The sequence below is a fragment of the Tiliqua scincoides genome, chromosome 1 (genome assembly GCF_035046505.1).
Source record: "Tiliqua scincoides isolate rTilSci1 chromosome 1, rTilSci1.hap2, whole genome shotgun sequence".
NCBI classification, from domain to species: Eukaryota; Metazoa; Chordata; class Lepidosauria; order Squamata; family Scincidae; genus Tiliqua; species Tiliqua scincoides.
The window spans coordinates 7543759-7568997 of NC_089821.1; the positions used below are offsets into that span (position 1 = coordinate 7543759).

Sequence of the window (25239 nt, forward strand, 5' to 3'; positions counted from 1 at the left end):
ACAATCCTGACCTGGGTTTGGACCGGTGCAAGTGTTTTGTGCTGGCCCAGGAGGGTCGTAAACATGCCGTAAAGCACATTTTCACCTCCTTGTGAGTCGGCTGGGTCGGCACACGGACACGTGCTGGCCTGCAAAGCTGAATCCAGCCTCCACGCTGACACGGAGAGGGAGTCTTGTGTTGGCCGAGCTTGGCTGACGCGAGGTTCTGGGGTGGGCAGGGAGGAGGTGGGGTGGAGGTGAGAGAGAGGCGTTCCAGGGCAGGGCGGAGGGCAGTCCCAGGGTGGGTGGGTGGGGAACAGGAGGTGGTGCTGGAACCTGGCAGTTATGCTGACTTCCAACCCCCATTCCCAAGCAGTGTGGAGTGGCTTGAAGCACCTCTGGAGGTGGTGCAAGTCTGAGGAGACCCATTGGGGTGGAATGGCTTACCTAGGGGTAAGGGGAAGAGTTTTCTCTTACCTCCAGCCGAGCTGCTTTGGAGTCATATCTTGCTCTGGGTACTTCTTGCAGCATAACATAGGATTGCGCTGCAATCTGGATATCACTTGGGTTTCTGTTGAGCTTACTGCAGTCAAGCAACCTTGAGAACCTTTTTGGGTTGTTTGGGAAATGAATGGCCAGTAGGTACCGGATAAAGAAATGGCAAGACCCCAATTTGAAATTGGGTCATTTGTGTTGGGAGTTGGTCATGGATAGGTTTGAAGGAGGTAGCTGGAAAATTGTACACAAGGACAGCACATTTTGCACCCGGGTTATCAAAATGGATATCACAATTTATGTTCCCCACAACTAGGAGGCTTCACTGCAAGTGGACCAGTAAATGCTATTTGATATTGTTTTCCATAAAATGCCAGTACACTCAAATGCACCCCTGTAGTTGGCAACCTTCAGTCTCGAAAGACTCTGGTATCGCACTCTGAAAGGTGGTTCTGGAACAGCGTCTAGTGTGGCTGAAGAGGCCAATTTGGGAGTGACAATCCCTTCCACACTGGGAGCAAGTGCAGTCTGTCCCTGGTCTGTCTCCCTGGCTGTGGGCCTTCCTTCTTTGCCTCTTTTCCTCAGACTGTTGGCCAAGTGTCTCTTCAAACTGGGAAAGGCCATGCTGCACAGCCTGCCTCCAAGCGGGCCGCTCAGAGGCCAGGGTTTCCCACTTGTTGAGGTCCACTCCTAAGGCCTTCAGATCCCTCTTGCAGATGTCCTTGCAGAAATTGCTGCATCTAAATTGCCCGAATTGCAGATTTGAAATGACTGTGGGAGTGTACATGCGCTTAACTAGAGGGTGCAAAGCATATTCTGCGATACTTATGGCCCAATTTGGACACTGCAATAACATTGCAATGTTATTGATTCAATGTCCGTTCTAGGCTAAGCCAGTTCTGGCAACGCCACACCAAAGACACCCCAGTGCTGGCACAATGAGGGCCAAACGCCAAGCCTGTCTAGGCAAAGCAAAGCTGGCACAGCCCTACCCAACAACACTCTCGGCATCCATGGAGACACCCACATAGCCTGTTATCCATGAAGCAGCATCCTGGTGGCAGAGCATCATCACCATGACGTTGGTGTATCATCTATGTGAAGTTCATGTATCATCACAAGAAGTCATTGGTGCATCATCCAAGTGACTTCTATGTGTCGTCGCTGTGAAGCTGGTGAGACATCCATGTGATATCAATGAGTCATTGCCGTGAGGTCCAAGAAGTCAATCACTGCATCCAGTCAGCCCCGACACCGGCAGGAAGAGAAAAACCACCACGGCGAACTGAGCAGGGGATGGGGACAGGTGCAGGGCCAATGAGTGACCAATGTTGGGGGACACCCCCCTGACAGCCACTAGGAATGAATAACACAGCCACAGGCACCACTACATGCCCCCCCATGTCCCCCCATGTCCCCCCCATGTCCCCCAAGGACAACACACACACAGACATTTAAAGAATATTCTTCTAAAAGATATAAAAAATAGGGATTTGGCAGATCCTCAAACAGTAGTTCTCAAACTTTTAAGCATCAGGACCCACTTTTGAGAATGACAGTCTGTTGAGACCCACTGGAAGTGATGTCATAGACACTAGAAATGATGTCATGGCTGGAGGTGACCTCATCAATTTAAGCTTCAAACCTAAGCCACGATCAGCCAAAGGTCCCATTACACAACACACTCGTGCTGTCGTTTTGCGTAGCTCGGAATTTAAGCATTCCAGTTTGGAAGTCAAAGCAGAAGACAGACTTGGATCCTCCTCCAACCACACAGGCCTCTCCTTCCAGTAGACCATCTTTCCAAGGGCAAAGCAGTAGACCTCTCTCCATGCCCTACAGCTTTGTACCCTGTATTTTCAGCTCTGTATTTTCAACAGCAGCCGTGCTAGATGCTATGAGACACCACATGACGCAACCCACCTAGCGGGTCCCAATCCACTGCTCTAAAGTCATTGAGCTGTTAAGTGTGTGTGTGTGTGTGTGTGTGTGTGTGTGTGAGAGAGAGAGAGAGAGAGAGAGAGAGAGAGAGAGAGAGAGAGAGAGAGAGATGCAAACCATGTAGTTTTATTTTTATTTTTTTGCCTTTCTGGAAAGAACTCATCTCTCCAATTTTGCTATTCAGAACCCTTTTCTTGTTGACTCAAAGAAATTGCTTTCATCTGAAGATAAGGCAAGGAAGAAAAGTGTATTCATTGAGTGTATTCCTCCAACTCTTGTTATTATCAGAAAGGAAGCATTAGCCAAATCTAACTAGGAGAAATGAGTAAACAAAGATGTAAGCACAGTAAATTTGCTTACATTTTCAGTGACGAGACAAACAGCAAAGCTTATGAGAGAATAAAAGAGACCTCATCACCACTATCATGTAGGTAAGACAAGCAAAATAACGGCTGGGAGATTTCTTTTCTTCTCCCTTTTTGATACTGTGAAGAGGCATTTTCAGATAACTTTGAAAAATTTCCCCATAATTAAAAAAGAAATCAAAATGAAACAGATGGAGCCAATTTTGAGAGGAAGGAGCAGAAGAGACAATATTAATTAAGGGCTTCTAGTGGGAACATTATTTCCATAGATGTGTACTTGGCTTATCTACACCTTTTGATATAAGTTTGCTATCTTTTTTACAGAGTCAATTCACACAACTAAAAGTCTGACCTGAAAATCTAGCAGACTTAATAAGGAAATAACACATCTCCTTATTCCAGGAGAAGGCAACTTTACTGTGTATCTTTGCACTGGCCTGCAGAGGCTGCATCCAGCCTTCGCACCGACGGGGAATGGTAGGTCTGCGGAGGAAGGATCTGGGGGGAGGTGTGGGGAAGGCAGGGAGGAGGGGGGAGGAGGCATTTCAGGATGGGGTGGGGGAAGGGCAGCCTGCAGGTGGGCCTGTGGGCAGGTAGGCAGAGAGCAGGATGTGGGGTCAGGACTGGCCAGATCCTTGCACCGTTCCTAGGTGTTGCAGAGCAGCTCCAGGCTCCTCTGTTCTGCTTAGATCTGCGCCACCTCTTTAGGTGATGCAGATCTCAGCAGACCCATTGGGGTTGCTGCAGCTTTCCCTGAAGTAAGGAGGATTTTTTCCCCCTTGTCTCAGGCCAAACTTCAGCCAGCCCCAAACTTGCACAGGATACAGCGCAGGCCTGCCTGTTCCAGCACAAGTTAGGATTGCGCTGATTGTCACATGATTGCATCACACAATAGGATTCTCAACCTGGAATTTGGCAGTTCTTTTTGTCCAGAGGACAGACAGAGGGGGTTCAGTGGGTCACTGTTGCCCACACGTGGCCTCCAGTCATTTGCCTTTGTAGAACAACAAAGTAATTCTCGCACCATCATTCTAGGACTTACGCTGACAGATCAGTGCAAGCCCTGGATAGGATTAGGCTGCCTGTTTGATATACTATCGTAAGACCTATAATGCAATCCTAGTCGTGTCTACTCAGAAGTAAGTCTCATTGTGTTCCATGGGGTTTACTCCCAGGAAAGTGTGTATAAGATTGCAGGCTTAGTAGATTCTAAGAATGAATCTGTAAAAGGAGATCAAAAGTAAAGCACTATGTACTAAGGCAAAACTATAACCCCACGTTTTTACCACTGGAGTTTTATTTGACATCTTCAGTTCAAGAACTCCTATAGCTGAAGAGGCAACCATTCAGGTTGAAAATACTGCTTGCCTTTTCAACAAGCAGAGCTGCTTTGCAGACTTTTCAAAGAAACTCTAGCTTTGCAGACAGTTCAACACATGTGAGTATAGATCCTTTATATATAGATATATGAGTGTATAGCCATCCTTCATCTTTTGACTGTATCAGCTTTGTGCAAGAGAGAGAGAGAGAGAGAGAGAGAGAGAGAGAGAGAGAGAGAGAGAGAGAGAGAGAGAGATGATGATGATGATGATGATGATGCATGGCTGATTAATATGGCCACCTTTATCCTTTCTATTGTTGCTTTCTTCAAGTTTTCTTGTAAATTTAGATTGCATTATAATGAGAGAAGGAACTATTCATTGGGGGCTACCATATAAATTGTATGGTCTGTGAGATGTTTTCCATTTCTGCCTGGTTTGTAACATAAAATTGGTGTGCATATGTGTGGAAAACCTTGTGTCTCATAAGGAAGAAGTGGAGAGAAAAAAAATTGCAGATGTGAATTTAAAGTAGCCTTGAGTACTCCACTGGGTTTTGCGCATGGACATGACAAACCTGCTCCATCTGTCCATACATAATCCTAATGTGGACTTCTGAAGACCAGACAGAGAGAAAAGGAAGCAACATCATTAAGATAAGTAGAAGGCAGTTGGTGAGCAGCAGAGGAGGACAAAGGTAGCGTTTGACACTACAGGGTTTATAATTAAAAGGACATAAGGAATGATTTATTAAGGCCAGCGACTTAACAAAAGAAGGAAGGAAGCCAATGCAACGAAGAAAGTCACAACAAGGATAGAAAGTATGGTAACTGAGCAGAGAGGAGGTGATGTGAAATCTGCCCTCCTAATATGTGATCATCAAATCAAAACTGTCAATCAACTTTGTCTTTCTATCAGTGTTCTGAAGCAGTTTCTTTTTCCAACCAGGTATTTTCATTTCCACTCCCTATATTAGGCAAACATGCCAGCAAATCTAAAACCGATGATGTGAAATTGACAAGATGTATATTTAACAAGGTTTTGCTTTCTTCTTTTTCCATTTTTTTACTGCACTGATTATCCCAATGTTTCTCAGACTGTGGGTCGGGACCCACTAGGTGAGCCGCAAACCAATTTCAGGTGGGTGCCCATTCATTTCCGTATTTTTTTTTAATATATTAGACTTGATGCTGCCATATATGTGACTGCATTTAGGGAAATGTTAGACCTGTACTTTTAACAAGCTACTATGCATATTCTTTTAACAATGATAGTAAATAGGACTTAATCCTGTGTAAATGTGGGTAGGATTGCAGCCTAGGATTGTTAAAAATTTTCCTGAGTGATGATGCCACTTCTGGTGGATCCTGACAGATTCTCATTCTAAAAAGTGGGTCCCGGGGTTAAGTGGGTTAAATGTGTCCCACATTAAGTGGGTCCCACATTTAAGTGGGTTAAATGTGCGAGAACCACTGGACTATTCTGTATCGAGAAATTCACAATTTTGAAGTCGACTTCTCGTCGACTGACTGGCAAACAAGCCATCTGATGTAAGCTTTTTGAATTCCATTCACGATAACTATAGTGGCCCAAGTTTAAGCAGGCTGGTTTTATATATTTATATATCAGTGGGATGGGGATCTGTTCCAGACGATGGAACTTCAAGAAACATCCATATGGTAACACCACTGGCATCGCAAAGGGGATGCAAGGGATGCAGGCCACACCAGTTGACGCTCACGGGGGGGGGGGGGAGGTGACACCACTGCTTGCCAAAATTTTTTAAATCTTTGTACTTTTGAATAATACCTTCATGTTATATAGCTTTTGATGCGTGATTTCATGAAGAATGCAATGAAACAAACTGTGTTGAAATATCTCTACTCTATCAAAAGTTATAGCCAAAGAAACCAGTGGGGCATGGCTATGGGGCTTCTCCATGCCCACTGCCTAGGGCATTGCCCCACCCACTACATATGAGGAGGTCCATCATAGCGATGATGCACTGGCCTCCTGCACTGGGTGATGCAAATCCTATTGACACCACTGGGTAGTGTATCAGATGCAGGTTATGGGGGGATCTAGTTATGGTTGGAGTGTAGGAGCAATGAGAACACATGTGATAATATTTTAAGACATGATTGAGACCTACAAAATCATGCAGAGGATGGACAGAGTAGATAGAGAGACGCTCTTTTCCCTCTCACATAACACCAGAACCAGGGGACATCTACAAAAGTTGAGTGTTGGGAGAGTTAGGACAGACGGAAGACGATATTTATTTACCCAGCGTGTAATCAGTCTGTGGAACTCTTTGCCACAGGAAGTAGCAATGGCATCTTGCCTGGATGCCTTTAAGAGGGGATTGGACAAATTTCTGGAGGAGAAGTTCATTACGGGTTACAAGTCATAGTAGGTATGTGCAAGCTCTTGGTTTTAGAGGCAGGCTGCCTCTGATTGCCAGATGCAGGGGAGGGTAAAAGGCCACAGGTCGTGTCTTGTGAGCTCCGTCAGGCATCTGGTGGGCCACTGTGAGATAAAGGAAGCTGGACTAGTGGGCCTTTGGCCTGATTCAGCAGGGCTCTTCTTATGTTCTTAAGACATTTTATTGTTTTAGTAATCGTTTGTTGATATTAAATGGCATAACTCTCTATTTTAGGTGTAAAAAATCAGCGTTTAAAACAACCATTCGGCCTGCCATTGCTGAAAAGGCTCTGAACATTGCATGCAAGCAGGGTTTCTAAAGCTGTTGCTCTTTGCAAGTTCTAAAGGGAAGTTTAAAGAGATGACGTTTCAACATAGACTCAGACCTAAGGATAAGTATGTTAAGACATCAAATAGAAGGGGCCTAAAGTCGAAGATCTGAGGGATTTTCTATGGCCATAAGACATCATTTACTGCAATATATGCTGAACAGAGTTGTTTGAAAACTCAATTTTGAGAGCTCTTTTGACTGGGTTGTATAGCAGGGCAAAGCGATTATTTAGATACACCCCAGCCTTGGTGGAGGGAAACGGGAATTAATCTCTACAATACTGTATGTAATTTTGTGCTGCAACTTTCATGTACGTTAAATACATTTCATGCATTCGGTGTCTTTTTTAAAAACTTCTGATTGTTCCTGGAAGCCACTGGAAAGAACAAGGCATGATTACTAGGTTACAGAAGCAGAAATGGAGTAATGGAATATTTCCTACCAGTGCATTTAATATCTTGCTTCTTATGGATGGTTTCTCATTTCCTTAACTTGCCTGTAAAGTGCATGAAATAGTCTGCACCACGAATATGTATTCACTGACTTGCCATTTCTCACTGAAAACTATCTCCCATCTGTAGCAGCCTGGAAAAACTTCTCGACCTACAATACTTCTGTGATGTTACCATTTTTATTTTGCCAGTATAATTCATTTTCAGAAAGAAGGCTGCCAGTGAGATGTCACATGGAAGGAATCTAAAGGGAAATGAAACATCTGGAGTGGGTGGAACAAAAATGTAGGTTACATCCAAACGAACACTTGGGCAGTGGTGCAGGAAATTTTCACCACCTATTTTCTGCAGTGTGGCTGGCTGGACCTTGGAAAAGCTGTTCTTGAGGGTTGGGGAACCTTTGGGAATAGCACGGGAGGTGGTTTAGGGTGCTACAAGGGAGGGAGGAATTGTCCTGAAGCTTTTGGGTGGAAGCTCTTAGTGTGCTTACATGAATAGGGTTGCGACTGAGAGCCTTCACCCAATTTCCACGGATTCCCCACCCCTCTGTTACCCCTCTGTCCACCAATACTCAGGAGTGTTTTGGAGGCAAGCAGTGAAGTAGCTAAGGGGGGAAGGGGATAGCACACTTTGAGGGGGTGCCAAGCTGCACCCCCAAAGGCTGCTCCCGAGGCGGGCAGGGGTCTCCAGCAGACTTCTGAGGCCTGGGGAGGTCATGTGCAGCTTCCTCAAGACCTGGGAAGCTTTAGAAGTCCTGCTGGAGGACTTAGAAAGGCGTTTCTGGGTTTGACTACATGCCTTCGGTCCTTGGTGCTCAAACCCCTTGGGTGTTTGAGAAACGAGGTAATTGTGTGCAGGGTCAGGGCAAAGGGAGCAGCCTTTGGATCGTGCCACTGCCTGGGCTGATCAAGGGTGATTTTCATGTACCTGAGCCAGCTCCTGCCTCCTGAGGGTATGGGGAACCCTGCAGAAGTCTCTGCAGGGCCCCCTCCAGCCTCTAAAACAGTAAAAAATACCCGGTCAGAACGCACTTTTCTGATTGAGGCAGGAGCAGGCAGGAGCTGGAGGCAGGAAGCAAGAGCTGGCTCAGGTAAGAGAAAATCACCCCCGATCAGCCCCAATCCTGGGTATCTTGCTGCTACCTTTCCCTGCCCCGTCCCTGCAAGGGGACAGAGGCAGGGCTTCCCAGGAGACACCCCAGTCTGAAAATGTCTGTCTTAGGTGAACAGACAATTCTCACAATGGGCTCCATCCCCAAATTCAGGACGCATGTTGGGCTTTACCCTGGCTCCATGGCTGGACTTGCTCTGGGCTCTACCCTCAGGCATATCCTGTATATCAGCATAGTTGTATTTCAAGTTGGCAAGTTTAGACTTTGCTATTTTGAGAGCAGACTGGGAACGGCCTAAATTGCAATGGTTTTCTCAGCCTTCTAAGGTTAATATCACAACTGGCACAGTTTGCACTGCTACTGTGTGCCCAGCCTCACACATTTACTTGGGAGTAAGTCCCACCATGTCCTGTGGGAGTTATCTCATAAGTGGGCATTGGATGGCAGCCTTCCATGTGTGCAGTCAGTTTGTATTCGGCCAGAGGGATCTTTGATTTTTTTTGGTTGACCCTTAAGCTGGATCGAAACTGCACTTGAAATGTCCATCGGTGACCCCTAAAATAAGAACGTGTGACAAAGGCTTGGGTTGAAGCGGGCCACCTTATCTTAACATGAAACTGCAGCAGGGCAAGTAACTGTGGCTACAATCCTGTCCACAATTTCCTCGGCGTAAGCTCCATTGACTATAATGGGACTTACTTCTGAGTCGACATGGGATGCATAGGATTGGGTTCTTTATCCCCAAAGCCAGCAGGCCACTAAGTGGGGGAAACAGGTCTAGCCGTGACCTCCCCCAGAACTAACTGGCCAAGCCATCTGGCTCAAGGTCACACCAATAGTCAAAGGCCAGGTGAGCCTATCATCATCATCAACCTCGCAGGGTTGTGGCAGCTGGAAAGCACAGGTCCCTTAGCCAAAGCCAAAGCCTATGAGACCCCCAACCTGGGGGCTTGCCAGGCAGCCTCGCTGACCTGGACAAGCATAATCTGAGTGGTACTGGTTCACCTCCAGGGTTTGTCAAGCTCAGAATGGACACTGAAATTAATTCCTGCCTACCAGGCCCACCGATTCCTGCCTAAAATGACCAACAGAACCAAAGCTAACCATAAGCACCACTGCCAAGGGCCAATCAGACTGTCAGCAAATAAATTCCTACCCGGCTTCAAGGGCAACCAGATGGTCTCAGACTCCCAGAAGATCAGGGAAGGAGGGGTCAAGAATAATCCATGACTGATGCCGCTGCCCCAAAATCACTGGGCATGCACGTCGCTGGCTCCTCCCACTCGTGAGGCCCTGGAAACCGAAGCCTCTGCCCGTGAGCTGTGCCAGGGGCTCTGTAAGCAGCAGAGGCATGGCAAGCGCACACACCGTGACTTCCCAATAATTGAGCTAACCGTTAGTTGCAAAAGTGCAACCCTTTCCTGTATCCTCTGACTTCATTAATGAGCTGTTTTCCAGGTAAGCGCTATTCTGATGCAAGGGCAATCCCCCTCTTCATGCCAGTCTGCCGACCACTGCCATTCACCTTTGGGGGTAGTGGCAAAATGGTTGGCAACCTTCAGTCTTGAAAGACTATGGTAGAAGCCTACAGCACCTGGTATTCCCAGGCGGTCTCCCATCCAAGTACTAACCAGGCCTGACCCTGCTTAGCTTCCGAGATCATGGTATAAGCTTACAGCACCCGGTATTCCCAGGCGGTCTCCCATCCAAGTACCAACCAGGCCTGACCCTGCTTAGCTTCTGAGATCAGACGAGATCAGGCATGGGCAGGGTAGTGGCAGCATCTCCTTCAATAATACAATTTTTCAAAAAAATCAGATTAATCATTTTCTGTTTGCTGTCAATGAGGAAACAATGATTTTGCCTGTTGGAGAGGAAGAAGGGAATACGAATTATTAAAGCAAAGACTGATAAATATTATGGGATGGAACTCAGCACATAACTCGGAGAGCACGCAAGATATTCTTGGACTCATAGCAATTACATCACTTCTTTTATTATTTTGCCAGCTGTGTCGCCATTTGATGGAAGCCAGACCCTTTACAATCTGATCTGAGTTAGTTCTTGGCCTGACTGTTCAAAAAGTATTACATGTTTAACATCAAGTTCATCCAACATTCCTGCTTTTTTTGTTTTTTTTTTGTGTGTGTGTAAAGATGTGGTGATTTGCAGCTTCCCATTTTCAGCTTCCCATTCCAATTATGGAGAAAAAAGGCCAACACTGAAGTGTAAAACAAACCATAACAACTTACACAAGGTACTTGAACCAGATACTTAGATATGCCGTCACTTTGACCTTGCTTGCATTGAGTGCGCCAAAATACTTTTTACTGATGGAGTGTACAGCTTGCTGCATTAGATTTGCAAACCAATGTTCATAATTATGGAGCACAACATGGAATAAGCAATTATTTCAATTGATGATGGACCAAGTCCTCCAGAACCAGCTGAGAAATGCTCAACACAGAATTGGAAATTGGAAGGTCCACGTTCTGAGGTTCGCCGATCGTTTCTTTGACCCATTTGCAGGGCAGAGGGCCTGACTCTTTAAAACGGATAAATGAATTCTCTTCCACAAGTGTTATGTGGTCACCAACCCGTTAACTGCTGGAGGCAAATAACTTGTTTGGCAGTGGCACCAGGGCCTGACCCCAGCGACACCAGAGCACTTGGGAGTAAGGAGCTCCTTGGGAGTAAGGGACTGCTCCAGAGCAGGGGATAAGTACAGCCTGGATCCCAGGCAAAGGATCACCCTGAGAGGAGGGACTGGGAGCCTTGGGGATCTGAAGCAGATCACATGGCCGGAAGGAGTGGAGCCAGGGGGACTAGCTGCTGGGTTCATAAGGAGCCCAGCAGCCAGAGAGAGAGGACGCTCCTCCTGGGGTTCGAGCTCCCGGAGGACAGACTGGGACTGCTTGGAAAGGCCCCTTGCCTGACTTTCAGAGCAGGAGGGAGGAGTCTGGCAGAGGAATTCACCAGAGGAACCAAAAGGGGACAGGGCCCAGGAACTAGAGGGGCAACTCCCCTGCTGGGTCTCGGCATCGAAGCCCCAGCAACCACCCCAGGGGTGCCCATTGGGGCAACACCGCAGTTCCAGTTGACCACTTTGTAACACGGCTTTGAGACTCTTACGTACCCCAACTGGTGGATGCTGTATGGACTCTATATGTACCAGGGAGACTGCCCTGGTGACCCGGGTCCCAGTGCTGTAACCAGGAGCCCTGATGAGTGTTAAAAATCTCACCCGAATAAATCGGCTTTGCCAAGCCAGTAAACGCTCCTGGTTGTCCTTCACGAGTCAGAGTAAATCCTCAGTCTCGCAGATGTCCCGTCAACCCCATTTGGGACCCCAGGGGGAGGGTCTGGACACGGCCGCAGATGCACAGGCAGTCAAATACTTTGTTTAAAAAGGACTGAGAATTTCCTGAAAAACAGTGTTCTAATCTGTGGATTACAATCAACATATGATATTCAGGGCATCTGGAACTTTTACTGTGAATCAGCTATCACTGAAAAGGCCTTTTTATCATGTGCATGCAAAGATTCATTCATTCATTCATTCGCCTGCCCTTCTGAATAAGAGTCCTAGATGGAATGCAATCAAAGATAAGAGCAAAATAAGGAAAACAAAAACATGCAGTCATTGTCAATGAAACATTCAAAAATCACCAGTTGATAAAGTTTAACAGAACCACACAGTGGCATAGCTAGAGGGGGTGCAAAGCACTAAGTTTTGCAGGTGCCTGAATGCACCATGCAAGTGGCCTCTCCCCCTCGCCTTTGGAGCCATTCCGGGTGAGGGGAGCAAAACGGAGGCATTCACCTGGCTCCGAAGGGGAGGGGCCGCTTGCACGGTGCATTCAGGCGCCTGCAAAACTTAGTGCTTTGCACCCCCTCTAGCTACACCACTGGGTTTCTGCACTGTATTCTGGAGCAAAGAACAGGCCTGTGTGGGAGAGGGTGATAAAGCTCTAAGCAATTCAGCCAAGTGCTGCAGAGCAGTAAAAAAGCAAACCAAATTACAGGAAGCAGGCAGCGGTGACAAGCATTAATAGTGCCATTATCTCGAGATAATGCTGCGCAGATAAAATATTTTACCCTGGCCAGGGTCGTTCTTTCCTGGGGAGAGATGGGCCGCGATTTGCAACAGTCTCTCACCAAATCTCCAGGGAAGCTGCACAAGATCTCCAGATGTGAGAGATGCATGAGCTCTGCCACTGTAACGGAAGGGAGTATAATTTAGAGGGCATTATTGCAATGCAGTGCAAAGAGGCAAGGCAGGTTGCGCACGTCAGGATTGGAATAGTCTTGGTCACTTCTTTTTTGTCTGCAGATATATTACGGGAGGAGGAGGCAGATGCCATCTCTGAGGCTGCTCCTGGTCCAGCTGGCCTGACACTTTCGTGACAACAGTGGCCATGTTGTAACAATTGTCCTGTGTCAAAGAGCCAGGAGACAGAGAGAGAGAGAGTTTGGCAAAAAAAAGTCATCTATCCATCTGCTCCTGGATTCAATGAAAGTTGCCTCCATCTCCCTATAGTGGGAAAAACAAATCATTCTCCATGTGTGGGTGTTTTGTTGAGTTAAATAGTTTAACCTCCTCTGCTCTTCAGCCACCCATGAAGTTTGTTCATGTGATCTACTTTCTTTGTGAGCTCTTTACGGGGGTATAAGAAGAACATAAGAGAAGCCCTGCTGGATCAGGTCAAAGGCCCATCTAGTCCAGCTTCCTGTGTCTCACAGTGGCCCACCAGATGCCCTAGGGAGCACAGAAGACAACAAGAGATCTGCATCCTGGTTCCCTCACCTGCATCTGGCATTCTGACATAGCCCATTTCTAAAATCAGGAGGTTGCACATACTCAGCATGGCTTGTAACCTGTGATGGATTTTTCCTCCAGAAATTTGTCCAATCCCCTTTTAAAGGCATCCAGGCCAGGTGCCATCATCACATCCTGGCCTGGTATAGAAACATAAGTGCATAAAAATTGCCCTATGGACAGGATGGGAATAAATTCAAGTCAATAATACATATATTAGACTGAGGCTAAAGTTCATAGTTACCTGATTTGGAACAGAAATGTGTCATTGCTGTTGCAAGCGTTCTCCCGGGGGAGAATCCAATATTTATTGATCTCCCCTATTCAAATGTTTGGGAGCAGCATCAAGACAAACATAGATGTGCCTGCGGGATTTGGAACCTTTGCAAATGAACTGGCCACATCCAAAGTGCATTCTTCATATGAATCTTTGCAAGGAGACAAAGCTCGCAATGGTTCAGACCACTGTGGGCACGTTCAAGCCTTTGAGAGAGATCAAATCAATTACGGCATGAACTTTTGCAGGCGTACACTTGGAACATGCACAAAGGTTCAACTCAGTTTCAGGTTGCATACCACTCAGACAGTCCTAAAATCTGTCCAGTTCATAATGCTTGGGCGTCTCATGGATTGATTTGACTGTTCTTATCTAGTTTGGTTTGAAAAATGAAATTTTGCATCTCCAGGTTGACCAACTTGCTTTGTGTTACATACACAAAAATCCACATGCACTGCCTCCGACGTATTCTTGGCATCACCTGGCAGGACAAAGTTCCAAACAACACAGTCCTGGAACGTGCTGGAATCCCTAGCATGTATGCACTACTGAAACAGAGACGCCTGCGTTGGCTTGGTCATGTCGTGAGAATGGATGATGGCCAGATCCCAAAGGATCTCCTCTATGGAGAACTCGTGCAAGGAAAGCGCCCTACAGGTAGACCACAGCTGCGATACAAGACATCTGCAAGAGGGATCTGAAGGACTTAGGGATAGACCTCAACAAGTGGGAAACCCTGGCCTCTGAGCGGCCCGCTTGGAGGCAGGCTGTGCAGCATGGCCTCTCCCAGTTTGAAGAGACACTTGGCCAACAGTCTGAGGCTAAGAGGCAAAGAAGGAAGGCCCATAGCCAGGGAGACAGATCAGGGACAGACTGTACTTGCTCCCAGTGTGGAAGGGATTGTCACTCCCGAATCGGCCTTTTCAGCCACACTAGACGCTGTTCCAGAACCACCTTTCAGAGCGCGATACCATAGTCTTTCGAGACTGAAGGTTGCCAACTACTACTATTTTAATTGACACAGAAAGTTCACTGCAGTGGCATAGCTAGAGGGGGTGCAAAGTTTTGCAGGGAGCCTCACGGCAGCATATAAGTGGCCCGTCCCCCTTCCCTTCAGAGCCATTCTGAGCAGGGGAAGCAAAACAGAGTCATTTGCTTGAAATGGCTATGAAAGGGAAGGGCCGCTTGCAGGGTGAGGCTCTCTGCTAAACGGAGTGATTTGCACCCACTCTAGCTATGCCACTGGTCTATTGTGAAGTTCTCATTGAACGTTTTGCTAATCTCAGTGAAAATATGTGATAATGTCAGCTGTGTTGTAGGCACGTGAACAGAAATTCTTCAGTGTTTGCCCTCTATTCCCAGTGAAACTGTCATGGGTTGAATCCAAAGAAAGTTTTTGCTTTGAAGTTGAAATTTAAGCTGCCACCTTTTGATTGCTGTGCTCTCTGATCCAAACAGTGAGCATGATCTGAAGAGCACTGTTTTTGCTGTTGAGTGAATTAACCTCTCTTTGGTAGGAAGGCAGCTGGTGAATTCAACCCATTCTTGCTGGATGAGTAATTGATCCTTCTTATCAGCTAAATTTCCACCAAATGACATTCAAAGTGACCATGTGCAAAACACCAATGTTAAAAGTATGTAATACTAGTGATGCCACTGAAAGCTGCAGTTGGTCCATAATTCCTATTTCTATAAAGAACCTTGACCCCCAATGCTCTGGAATTCTTACCATTTCTGGGATTAAAGTCAGATTAATTGCACCTGCATGGGCTATGAAAGTGGCATGGTTTAAGCATAGACCAGTGGTTCCCAACCTATAGGAGTCCATGGACCACTGAGGCAAACATTGAAATTGTCATGGACCACGTGCAACCCCTTCCATCCCCACCACACAAAAAGTACAATTCAATTTGGCAGTCCATGGGGGCTCGCTTGGCAAGACACTGGAAATGTCAACTGTGGTGGGTCCATTCTTTGCCTTCTGTGATGGTCCATGGGGAAGTATTTTGCCTAGTGAGTGCTCCTCCACAGACTACCAGAAAGGGTGAAGAATGGACCCTCACACAGCTGGCACTTAGCAAGCATTAGACCACCAGAGAGGGCAGAGAACGGACTACCTACAGCCACAGCTGACACTTCAGTGATCTGTCAGGGAGCTTTCACTCGACAAGACACTGGAAGTGATCAATGGTGATCATTTTTTTTCTGAGAACGTGGGGACCACTTCTCAGGGTCTCACAGACCACCTGTGGTCCCTGGACCACAGGTTGGGAACCACTAGCATAGATGAACTCCAGTGTGTTGGAGCATGTTCAGTTGTTGCTTATTTTAACCCTTCAGGCTTTCAGTGAAATGGACATGTCTGTCCAGATTGTTGTCTCCAAGATGCATTAACATCTGACCAATGACAAATAGCATTTTTTACAATTCATTGTATTGTATTGTATTGGCAACCTTCAGTCTCGAAAGACTATGGTATCGCGCTCTGAAAGGTGGTTCTGGAACAGCGTCTAGTGTGGCTGAAAAGGCCAATCCGGGAGTGACAATCCCTTCCACACCAGGAGCAAGTGCAGTCTGTCCCTGGTCTGTCTCCCTGGCTATGGGCCTTCCTTCTTTGCCTCTTTGCTTCAGACTGTTGGCAAAGTGTCTCTTCAAACTGGGAAAGGCCATGCTGCACAGCCTGCTTCCAAGCGGCCGCTCAGAGGTCAGGGTTTCCCACTTGTTGAGGTCCATCCCTAAGGCCTTCAGATCCCTCTTGCAGATGTCCTTATATCGCAATTCATTGTACAGCAGCTGAAAACTCCTCTCCTTTATGTCCCCCCTCAGGCGCCTCTTTTCTAGACTGAAGAGGCCCAAACGCTGTAGCCTTTCCTCATAAGGAAGGTGCCCCAGCCCAGTAATCATTTTGGTTGCTCTCTTTTGCACCTTTTCCATCTCCACTATATCCTTTTTGAGATGTGGCAACCAGAACTGGACGCAATACTCCAGGTTTGGCCTAAATCGATGGTTCTTATTTTACCTAAATCTCTCACTTTCATTCTTTCTGTTAAGACATCCATTTCTGCAATTTCATAAATCTTATCTATTAATTTTTCTCTATTTGGAACGTCTATAGATTTCCACATTTGCACATATAATATTCTTGCCGCTGTACTAATATGTAGAATAAGGTGTTTCTTTTATTGGTCTTTAATTTCTGATGTCAAATTTAGGAGGAATATTTCTGGTTTGGCTTCTGCCTTTCCATTGGACCATTCCAGCGACGTGGAGAGGGGGGATTTGCTGCATGGGTAACAGCCTATCCTCCATACCTTCTTTACCCAGGCTTCGCGCACTGGAGAGGACACTCCAACTTCGCCATACGGCGTCGGCACAACACGGGAAGCAGCAGTTTACCGGTTATAAGTCTTCGCTCGATTGGCGTAGAGCATGACGCCAGGGGCTGCTTCCGACGGTGGGAGAGATCATTGCATCTCATTGGGCAGCTACCGCCCGCCTTAAGCTGGGCAGTCCCCAGCCAGTAAGGTGTTGCCTCGCCACGGTCCGTTAACCTCATGGGGTGCGTGGGGTTTAGGGTGAAAACCGACAAGCGGATCGACAACTCTGCACCATGCAACAGAAAACAGAAAACTACTGCCCTAAAGCTGGGCACCTGGAATGTTAGGACAATGACACCTGGCTTCTCTGATGACCTGCAAGAAATAGACGACGCACGCAAAACAGCTGTCATCGACATGGAGCTGAGCAGACTGCAGATGGACATCGTCGCCCTTCAAGAGACTAGGCTGCCAGATTCCGGATCTGTCAAGGAGAGAAATTTCTCATTTTTCTGGCAGGGAAAACCACCAAACGAAACCAGGGAACATGGCGTTGGCTTTGCGGTCAGAAATACCCTGCTGAAATCCATCATCCCACCTACTGTGGGAAGTGAAAGAATTTTGTCCCTGCAGCTCCAGTCATCAGCAGGACCTATCACTCTCATCAGTGCTTATGCACCGACTCTGTCGTCTCCAGCAGAAGCCAAAGACAAATTCTATGATGACCTGGCCACCACTGTCAAGAAAATCCCTGTAAAAGAGCCATTGTTCATCCTCGGCGATTTCAATGCTAGAGTTGGTGCTGATAACAGTTCATGGCCCACTTGCTTAGGTCAGTTTGGCACTGGGAGGATGAACGAAAATGGCCAACGCCTGCTAGAGTTTTGCTGTCATCACGGTCTCTGTGTCAGCAACACATTCTTCAACACAAAGCCCCAACATAGAGTCTCTTGGAGACATCCAAGATCAAAGCACTGGCACCAGCTCGACCTGATCCTCACCAGACGCTCCAGCCTTCCCAGCATCAAGATCACACGCAGTTATCATGGTGCTGCCTGCGACACTGACCACTCCCTGGTGTGCAGCAGAGTGAAACTGCAAACAAAGCGACTGTATCACACGAAAAAGGAAGGAAGACCTCGCATTGATACCAGCAAGACCCGGGATCAGAGAAAAGTGGAGGAATTTGCACAAGCGCTTGAGGAATCTCTTCCAGGCCCGGCCGACGCAAACGCATCCAGCAGATGGGAACATTTCAAGAATACCGTTTACAACACCGCCTTGTCCATATTCGGCAAGAAGACCAACAAGGCGGCAGACTGGTTTGAAGCCCACTCTGAGGAGTTGACACCAGTCATTGAGGAAAAGAGGAGAGCTCAAGCAGCATACAAGGTCTGTCCCAGTGAGCGCAACCTGCAGGTCCTCCGAACTGCTCGCAGCAAAGTCCAACAGACTGCCAGGAGATGTGCTAACGACTACTGGCTCCAGCTCTGTTCCGAGATACAGATAGCAGCTGACACGGGCAACATCAAGGGGATGTATGATGGTATCAAGCAGGCCCTAGGTCCAACACAGAAGAAAATTGCCCCTCTGAAGTCTGCCACAGGCGAGGTCATCCAGGATCGGGCGCAGCAGATGGAACGCTGGGTGCAGCACTACTCTGAGCTATATTCCAGAGAAAATGTAGTCACCGAAGAAGCACTGAACAACATTGAGTGCCTGCCTGTGCTGGAAGAGCTTGACAGTGAACCAACCCTAGAAGAACTTCACGTGGCCCTGGACTCCCTTGCCTTTGGCAAGGCACCTGGAAAAGACAGCATCCCTGCTGAAGTCCTAAAATGCTGCAAAGAGATCATCGTCACTGAGCTGCATGAAATCCTCTGTCTCTGCTGGAGAGAAGGTGGAGTACCTCAAGACATGAGGGATGCAAACATCATCACGCTGTACAAGAACAAAGGTGACAGGGGTGACTGCAACAACTACCGCGGCATCTCTCTCCTTAGCGTTGTAGGAAAGCTGTTTGCCCGAGTTGTACTAAAGAGGCTCCAGGTACTTGCAGAGAGCGTCTATCCAGAATCGCAGTGTGGATTCCGAGCCAACAGGTCCACCACTGATATGGTATTCTCCCTTAGACAACTGCAGGAGAAATGCAGGGAACAACGACAGCCACTCTTTATAGCCTTCATAGATCTCACAAAGGCTTTCGACCTGGTCAGCAGAGACGGCCTCTTCAAGATTCTCCCCAAGATTGGATGTCCACCCAGGCTCCTCAGCATCATCAGATCCTTCCACAAGGACATGAAGGGCACTGTTGTCTTCGATGGCTCCACATCAGACCCTTTTGACATCCGAAGCGGAGTGAAGCAGGGCTGTGTTCTTGCACCAACCTTGTTTGGGATTTTCTTCGCTGTCCTGCTGAAGCAGGCCTTTGGAACTGCAACAGAAGGCATCTATCTCCGGACCAGATCAGACGGAAAGCTCTTCAACCTCTCCAGACTGAGAGCAAAATCCAAAGTCCAGCTGAAATGTCTGCGTGACTTCCTCTTTGCCGACGATGCAGCTGTCACTACCCACTCTGCCAAAGATCTCCAGCAGCTCATGGATCGTTTTAGCAAGGCCTGCCAAGATTTTGGACTGACAATCAGCCTGAAGAAAACACAGGTCATGGTTCAGGATGTGGACTCACCTCCCTGCATTACAATCTCTGAGCATGAACTGGAGGTTGTCCATGACTTTGTGTACCTTGGCTCAACGATCTCCGACACTCATTCTCTCGATGCCGAGCTAAACAGGCGCATCGGTAAAGCAGCTACCACGTTTTCCAGACTCACAAAGAGAGTCTGGTCCAACAAGAAGCTGACGGAACATACCAAGATCCAGGTCTACAGAGCTTGCGTCCTGAGTACACTTCTGTACTGCAGCGAGTCATGGACTCTTCGCCCACAACAGGAGAGGAAACTGAGCGCTTTCCACATGCGCTGCCTCCGACGCATCCTCGGCATCACCTGGCAGGACAAAGTTCCAAACAACACAGTCCTGGAACGTGCTGGAATCCCTAGCATGTATTCACTGCTGAAACAGAGACGCCTGCGTTGGCTTGGTCATGTCGTGAGAATGGATGATGGCCGGATCCCAAAGGATCTCCTCTATGGAGAACTCGTGCAAGGAAAGCGCCCTACAGGTAGACCACAGCTGCGATACAAGGACATCTGCAAGAGGGATCTGAAGGCCTTAGGGATGGACCTCAACAAGTGGGAAACCCTGGCCTCTGAGCGGCCCGCTTGGAGGCAGGCTGTGCAGCATGGCCTTTCCCAGTTTGAAGAGACACTTTGCCAACAGTCTGAGGCTAAGAGGCAAAGAAGGAAGGCCCATAGCCAGGGAGACAGACCAGGGACAGACTGCACTTGCTCCCGGTGTGGAAGGGATTGTCACTCCCGGATTGGCCTTTTCAGCCACACTAGACGCTGTGCCAGAACCACCTTTCAGAGCGCGATACCATAGTCTTTCGAGACTGAAGGTTGCCAATACAAATTTCTGGTTTGAATGATATTACACAATTCAATCTCTTGCAGTATTTTATGTATTGTTTTCTAGTATTTCTTTGCTTTCTCACTTGTCCACCACATATGGTAAAAAGTCCCCTAAATCTCTTTACACGTCCAATACTTATTTGATGAACCTGAATACATTTTTGCTATTTTCTCTGGAGTCAAATGTTATCTATAAAACATTTTATATAAATTCCCTTTAAAAGATACAATTTTTGTTATCTTAATATTTATATTCCAAATTTGTTTCCAGTCATCAATCGGTATATTATATCCAAATTTTTTTGCCCAGAGCACCATTGAGTCTTTCACTATCTTATCCTTCATTCTCATCTCAAGGAGAAAATTGGCTGGTCTGATTGCAGTGGTATTTATAATTAATTGATCACAGGAAATCACACTTGAATTCCATTGGGGCAAGTCACTCCATCCTTTCAAATTTAAATCAAAATGTTTAAGTCTCCCCTCCCCCCCTCCAAAAAAAAATACAGTGCCCAATTTATGGGCAGTGAAATGAATGAATGAATGGTATCAAAAAGTTCTACAGCCATAGCGGTTCAGATCAGGGGATATAGGAGATTGCTGGTGAGAAGGGGAGAATGAAAGAACTGGAGAACAGAAATGTTGTAGGCCTTTATTGCTCCTGGAAAGAACTGATAATAGACCTAGCAGTTGTTCCAATACCATCTTCCAGAGTCTTATCAAGCCAGCAGAGTCATAGTTCACTATTACATTCTCTTTACCCCAGAACACACACACACACAAAAGCACATACAAATATTGCTCTCCAAGCACATCTCTCATTTGACCATCCAGATAGATCCACCAAGTGCCATAAGCCTAGCTGTAATTATCAGGTGTTTAGTATCCATAAGAAGAAAGCCCCGCTAGATCAGGGCAAAGGCCCATCTACTCCAGCTTCCTGTATCTCACAGTGACCCACCAAATGCTTCAGGGAGCAAACAAGACAACAAGACACAACTTGTGTCCTGCTGCCCTCCCCTGCACCTGGCATTCTGAGGTAGGAACCTTTTGGGAATCAAACTTTATTGGCCTTTTCAAGTTCTCTTTGCTTTGGTGTGCCATCATTAACCATGGTCACCAATCTTAACCATGGTTCCTCCCCCTCATTTTCAGAGCCAGTCTGGGGAAGGGTAAGGGCCACTTTATCCTGGCATTCAGGAGCCTGCAAAACTTAGCATTTTTTACCCCCTCCAGGAACTCCAGAGGGCTTTTGATTTTCAGATCCTCCTGCCTTTTCAGAACCTATATTTTAAAATTCAGTGTCTAAAACTATTGTTTTATTCTTTACCTTCCTCCCCCCTCCCACACACAAAATGTCCTTTCTTCCCTTCTGTGGGATCCCTTATGGTGACAACCAAATTTCTCCACTCAGTCGCAAAGCCGTTCAAAAGAAGGAAATCTCCAAGGTTTAGGTTTTGTGTGTGAGATTTTTCCATACAGCTCTACATCTCATTATCTGTGTATACCATTGGCTGAGATTCTCAAGGTATTGCTTATTGCAGCCGATCTGCTAGGCATGGCAAGCCTTAAGGATGAATGAATAAATAACTTTGCTGAATGTGGCTGAATATGTGATAATATAATTAGTATTCTTGTCAAGTCAACTGAAAAAGGCAGTGTTTCTCCTGGGATGATTGTCCTCCTCTTTAAATGGGTTTTCTTTTAAATTCCTAGGGTATATATGAGCTAAGCAAGAAGATCAATGTAAATTAATATGCCATTGTAGTTTAAATTAGTGACTACATCAGATTTGGGTAGGGAAAGATATTGATACTTTATCTGCCCAGGTTGATTTTTTCTTTTAAAAAACATTTCTATCTTTTTGACTGTTTCTGGAGCAAAAGTAATTGAGTGTTCATGTTGCAGTTTAATTTACTTAAACTGTAAATTAATAACACTGTATAGAGTTATATGATTAAAAATAATATAAAAAATTTGTTATGATTGGAAGTGCACATCAAAATATAATGTCTTTAGGAGGAGAACAGAACTCAAGCATTTAAAATACAAGTGCGCGCCACTTAACAATGCAGCAACTGTGACCCTGCACATGTCCGATCTTGTCTGATCTCGGAAGCTAAGTAGGGTCAGGCCTGGTTAGTACTTGGATGGGAGACTGCCTCGGAATACTGGGTGCTATAGGTTTATACCATAGTCTTTCGAGACTGAAGGTTGCCAGCAATCTCCCTATACTGAACACTATCTCCCGATCTTGTCTGATCTCGGAAGCTAAACAGGGTGAGGCCTGGTTAGTACTTGGATGGGAGACCGCCTGAGAATACCGAATGCTGTAGGCTTATACCGTAGTCTTTCGAGACTGAAGGTTGCCAACCATTTGATGCAAAAAGGAACTCAGCCAACGTATTTCTGAGAGCAGCACATTATATGTCAAAGAGCTGCATATAACTTCTGAGCTGTGGTTTGTCCACCCTGGGTATATAGGAAATCAGGGAACTTCTGGATACCTGTCTCTTCGGTAAGTCTCTCCAGTAGCTCCAACCCTGGATGCCTTCTGAGATATCTACTGGATGCCTTCTGAGAAGGAGTGCTGTTGACTGGCTTTCTGTACGGCGGGGTCATCCTGTCACCCAGTGTCTGTATTTTCATATTCTTCCATTGGGTCATTACCAGCATTCTTGCAATCTTCTTTCTGTTTCTCCATGTTGGGAACCTTGTAAAGTGTTCCTTGGCTGAGCAGGGCTGTTCACCAATCAATCTCGGTGGCACTGTGTCACTTCAGGTGCAGCTACATCAACATCTGTCCAGTGCAGAGCCACAGAAAGACCAAAAGCAGCATGGCTCCTGATAGTCAGGGTTGGTCGCGAATCCATTTCGTTGCGTCAATACTTCTGCTGAATTGCACTCTGACTTTCTTTTTCAAAGTCAAGTATAAGCAAAGTTTTAAAGAACTTCTGAACATTACCCCAGCCTTATTGCAATATTTCTAAGAAACTGTACCAGTGGACTCCTCTTGGGTTTATTTATATACTGTATCACAGGTCATTAACAGAAAATAACCCACTGAGATACACCATTCTTGTTTACAGTGAGATGCCGGTGGTGACAGCACCAGTCTTTTGAGACTGAAGGTTGCCAACCAACCACTTAACGACAGGGATATGTTCTCCGATCCCATTGTTATGTGATTAGGTCATTAAGTGAACATTCAGTCAAATCTATTGCCTTTTTGTGTAAACAGACACTCCCTGCCAGACACCAGCTGGCTGCATAGACTACCGGAGATAGCTTGCCTCTTTTTTGCATTAAGAGCCTCTCTGTTGTGTAAACAGACACTATGCTGCGGGCTAAGGGAGACGCAATTGCTTCATTAAGAACATCTTTATTGTGCTTTGACCAGCATCATATATGCAGCATGTTGTTAAGTGAACAGTTGTTAAGTGGTACAGCCTATAGTGCAGTCAGTTCTTGTTATCCTCGAGGGTTAAGTTCCTGGAAAACCTAGTGGATACCAAATTAGCAGATACTGAATCAACAAGCCTATGGAGAAAATGGGGTTAGATTCACAGGGACCCTCTTCACCATTCACTATATGAACTTTATAAACCTGAATCTTAAAGTCTATGGGGTTCTGTGATAACAAGGGCTTATCAACATCTCCAACATCTGATGCTTCCTTTTCTGTTCTGGCTATCCCTTGACTCACTGAAGGTTGCTGGCCCAGGAATGTGGCCTCAGAGTTCAGCAGTGGGGAGGGGGTTGCTTTACCTGTCCTCCTACTCCACCAGTCTCTCGGCTCCTTCCCTTGGCTTTCCCCAGCCCCAGAGCAACCCTCAAGTAGCCTTTCGGAGACATCATCAGTCTCTCATCATCACCAGGATTGGGAAGATTCAGCTGGAGTTCCGGAGATGGTGTCCAAGAAGGTGGGGCAAGTGTGGAAGCGGACATAAATGTGTCCAACAATTCTCCACGGGCCAATACCAATGCCCATTTGATGTGGCACCAGCACTGTATTAGCGGATAACGAGTCACAGATTATGAGAGGGCACCAGGATGCAGGTCTCTTGTTATCTGGTGTGCTCCCCGGGCCATTTGGTGGGTCGCTGTGAGATACAGGAAGCTGGACTAGATGGGCCTATGGCCTGATCCAGTGGGGATGTTCTTATGTTCTTATGAGAGATGGGCATCAATTCTGCCCCTTGCAGATAAGTGAATTCATGGGTAGTGAATTCGCAGGTAAAGAGAAATGACTATTTGCTTTGAAATCTAAAGCATGAGATTCTGCTGCACCGTCTATATTGCTGTACTCTAAAAGTGGAATGACGTTAAAGCTCTGAAAAGTGTGCGAATTGGATCCAAGCTTATTAGGAGAGAGGGGGAGAAAAAAGCTTAAAAAGCCAAAAACCATTTCTAGCTCTGATGTTCACTGTTATCTGCATATAAAGCAAATGACTCTCTCCCATGGCTTTGTTGACAGCCTCACAAGATGAGTTGCTGTTAAAAATCAAGAGGCAAAATAAAACCACAAAGGCACAGCGTGGTCCCTGAACGGAAATGCAGAGAGAAGGGGACGTGTCAACCTAGACTAGCAGCCCCAGAGTACACCTGACTGCTGTGAAGACTGTTACAGTTAATTTAGATTGCTGTTCTCCTGTGTCTCCAGGAGACACAGGACAGCTTCACTTTCACCAAAGCCAGGAACTAATATTGAGAAAGCGTGCTTTGGTATAGTAGCCTATGGAAATGCTTTACTGCACTAACTGAAGTTTGCACTCCTAGGGTTCAAGTGGCATCCCAAGGATGGAAATGGAGGCAATCTATTCTGGCCCATTTGCAAATCAACCGCTACAAAGTCATTTGTTTTCCTTACTGCAAATAA

At 46.5% G+C, this 25239-nt stretch overlaps 1 pseudogene; it reads right to left on the reverse strand.

Annotated features, from left to right (window-relative positions):
* Positions 1-10086: 10086 nt before the first annotated feature.
* On the reverse strand, positions 10087-10203 carry LOC136638012 (5S ribosomal RNA; annotated as a pseudogene).
* Positions 10204-25239: the final 15036 nt, after the last annotated feature.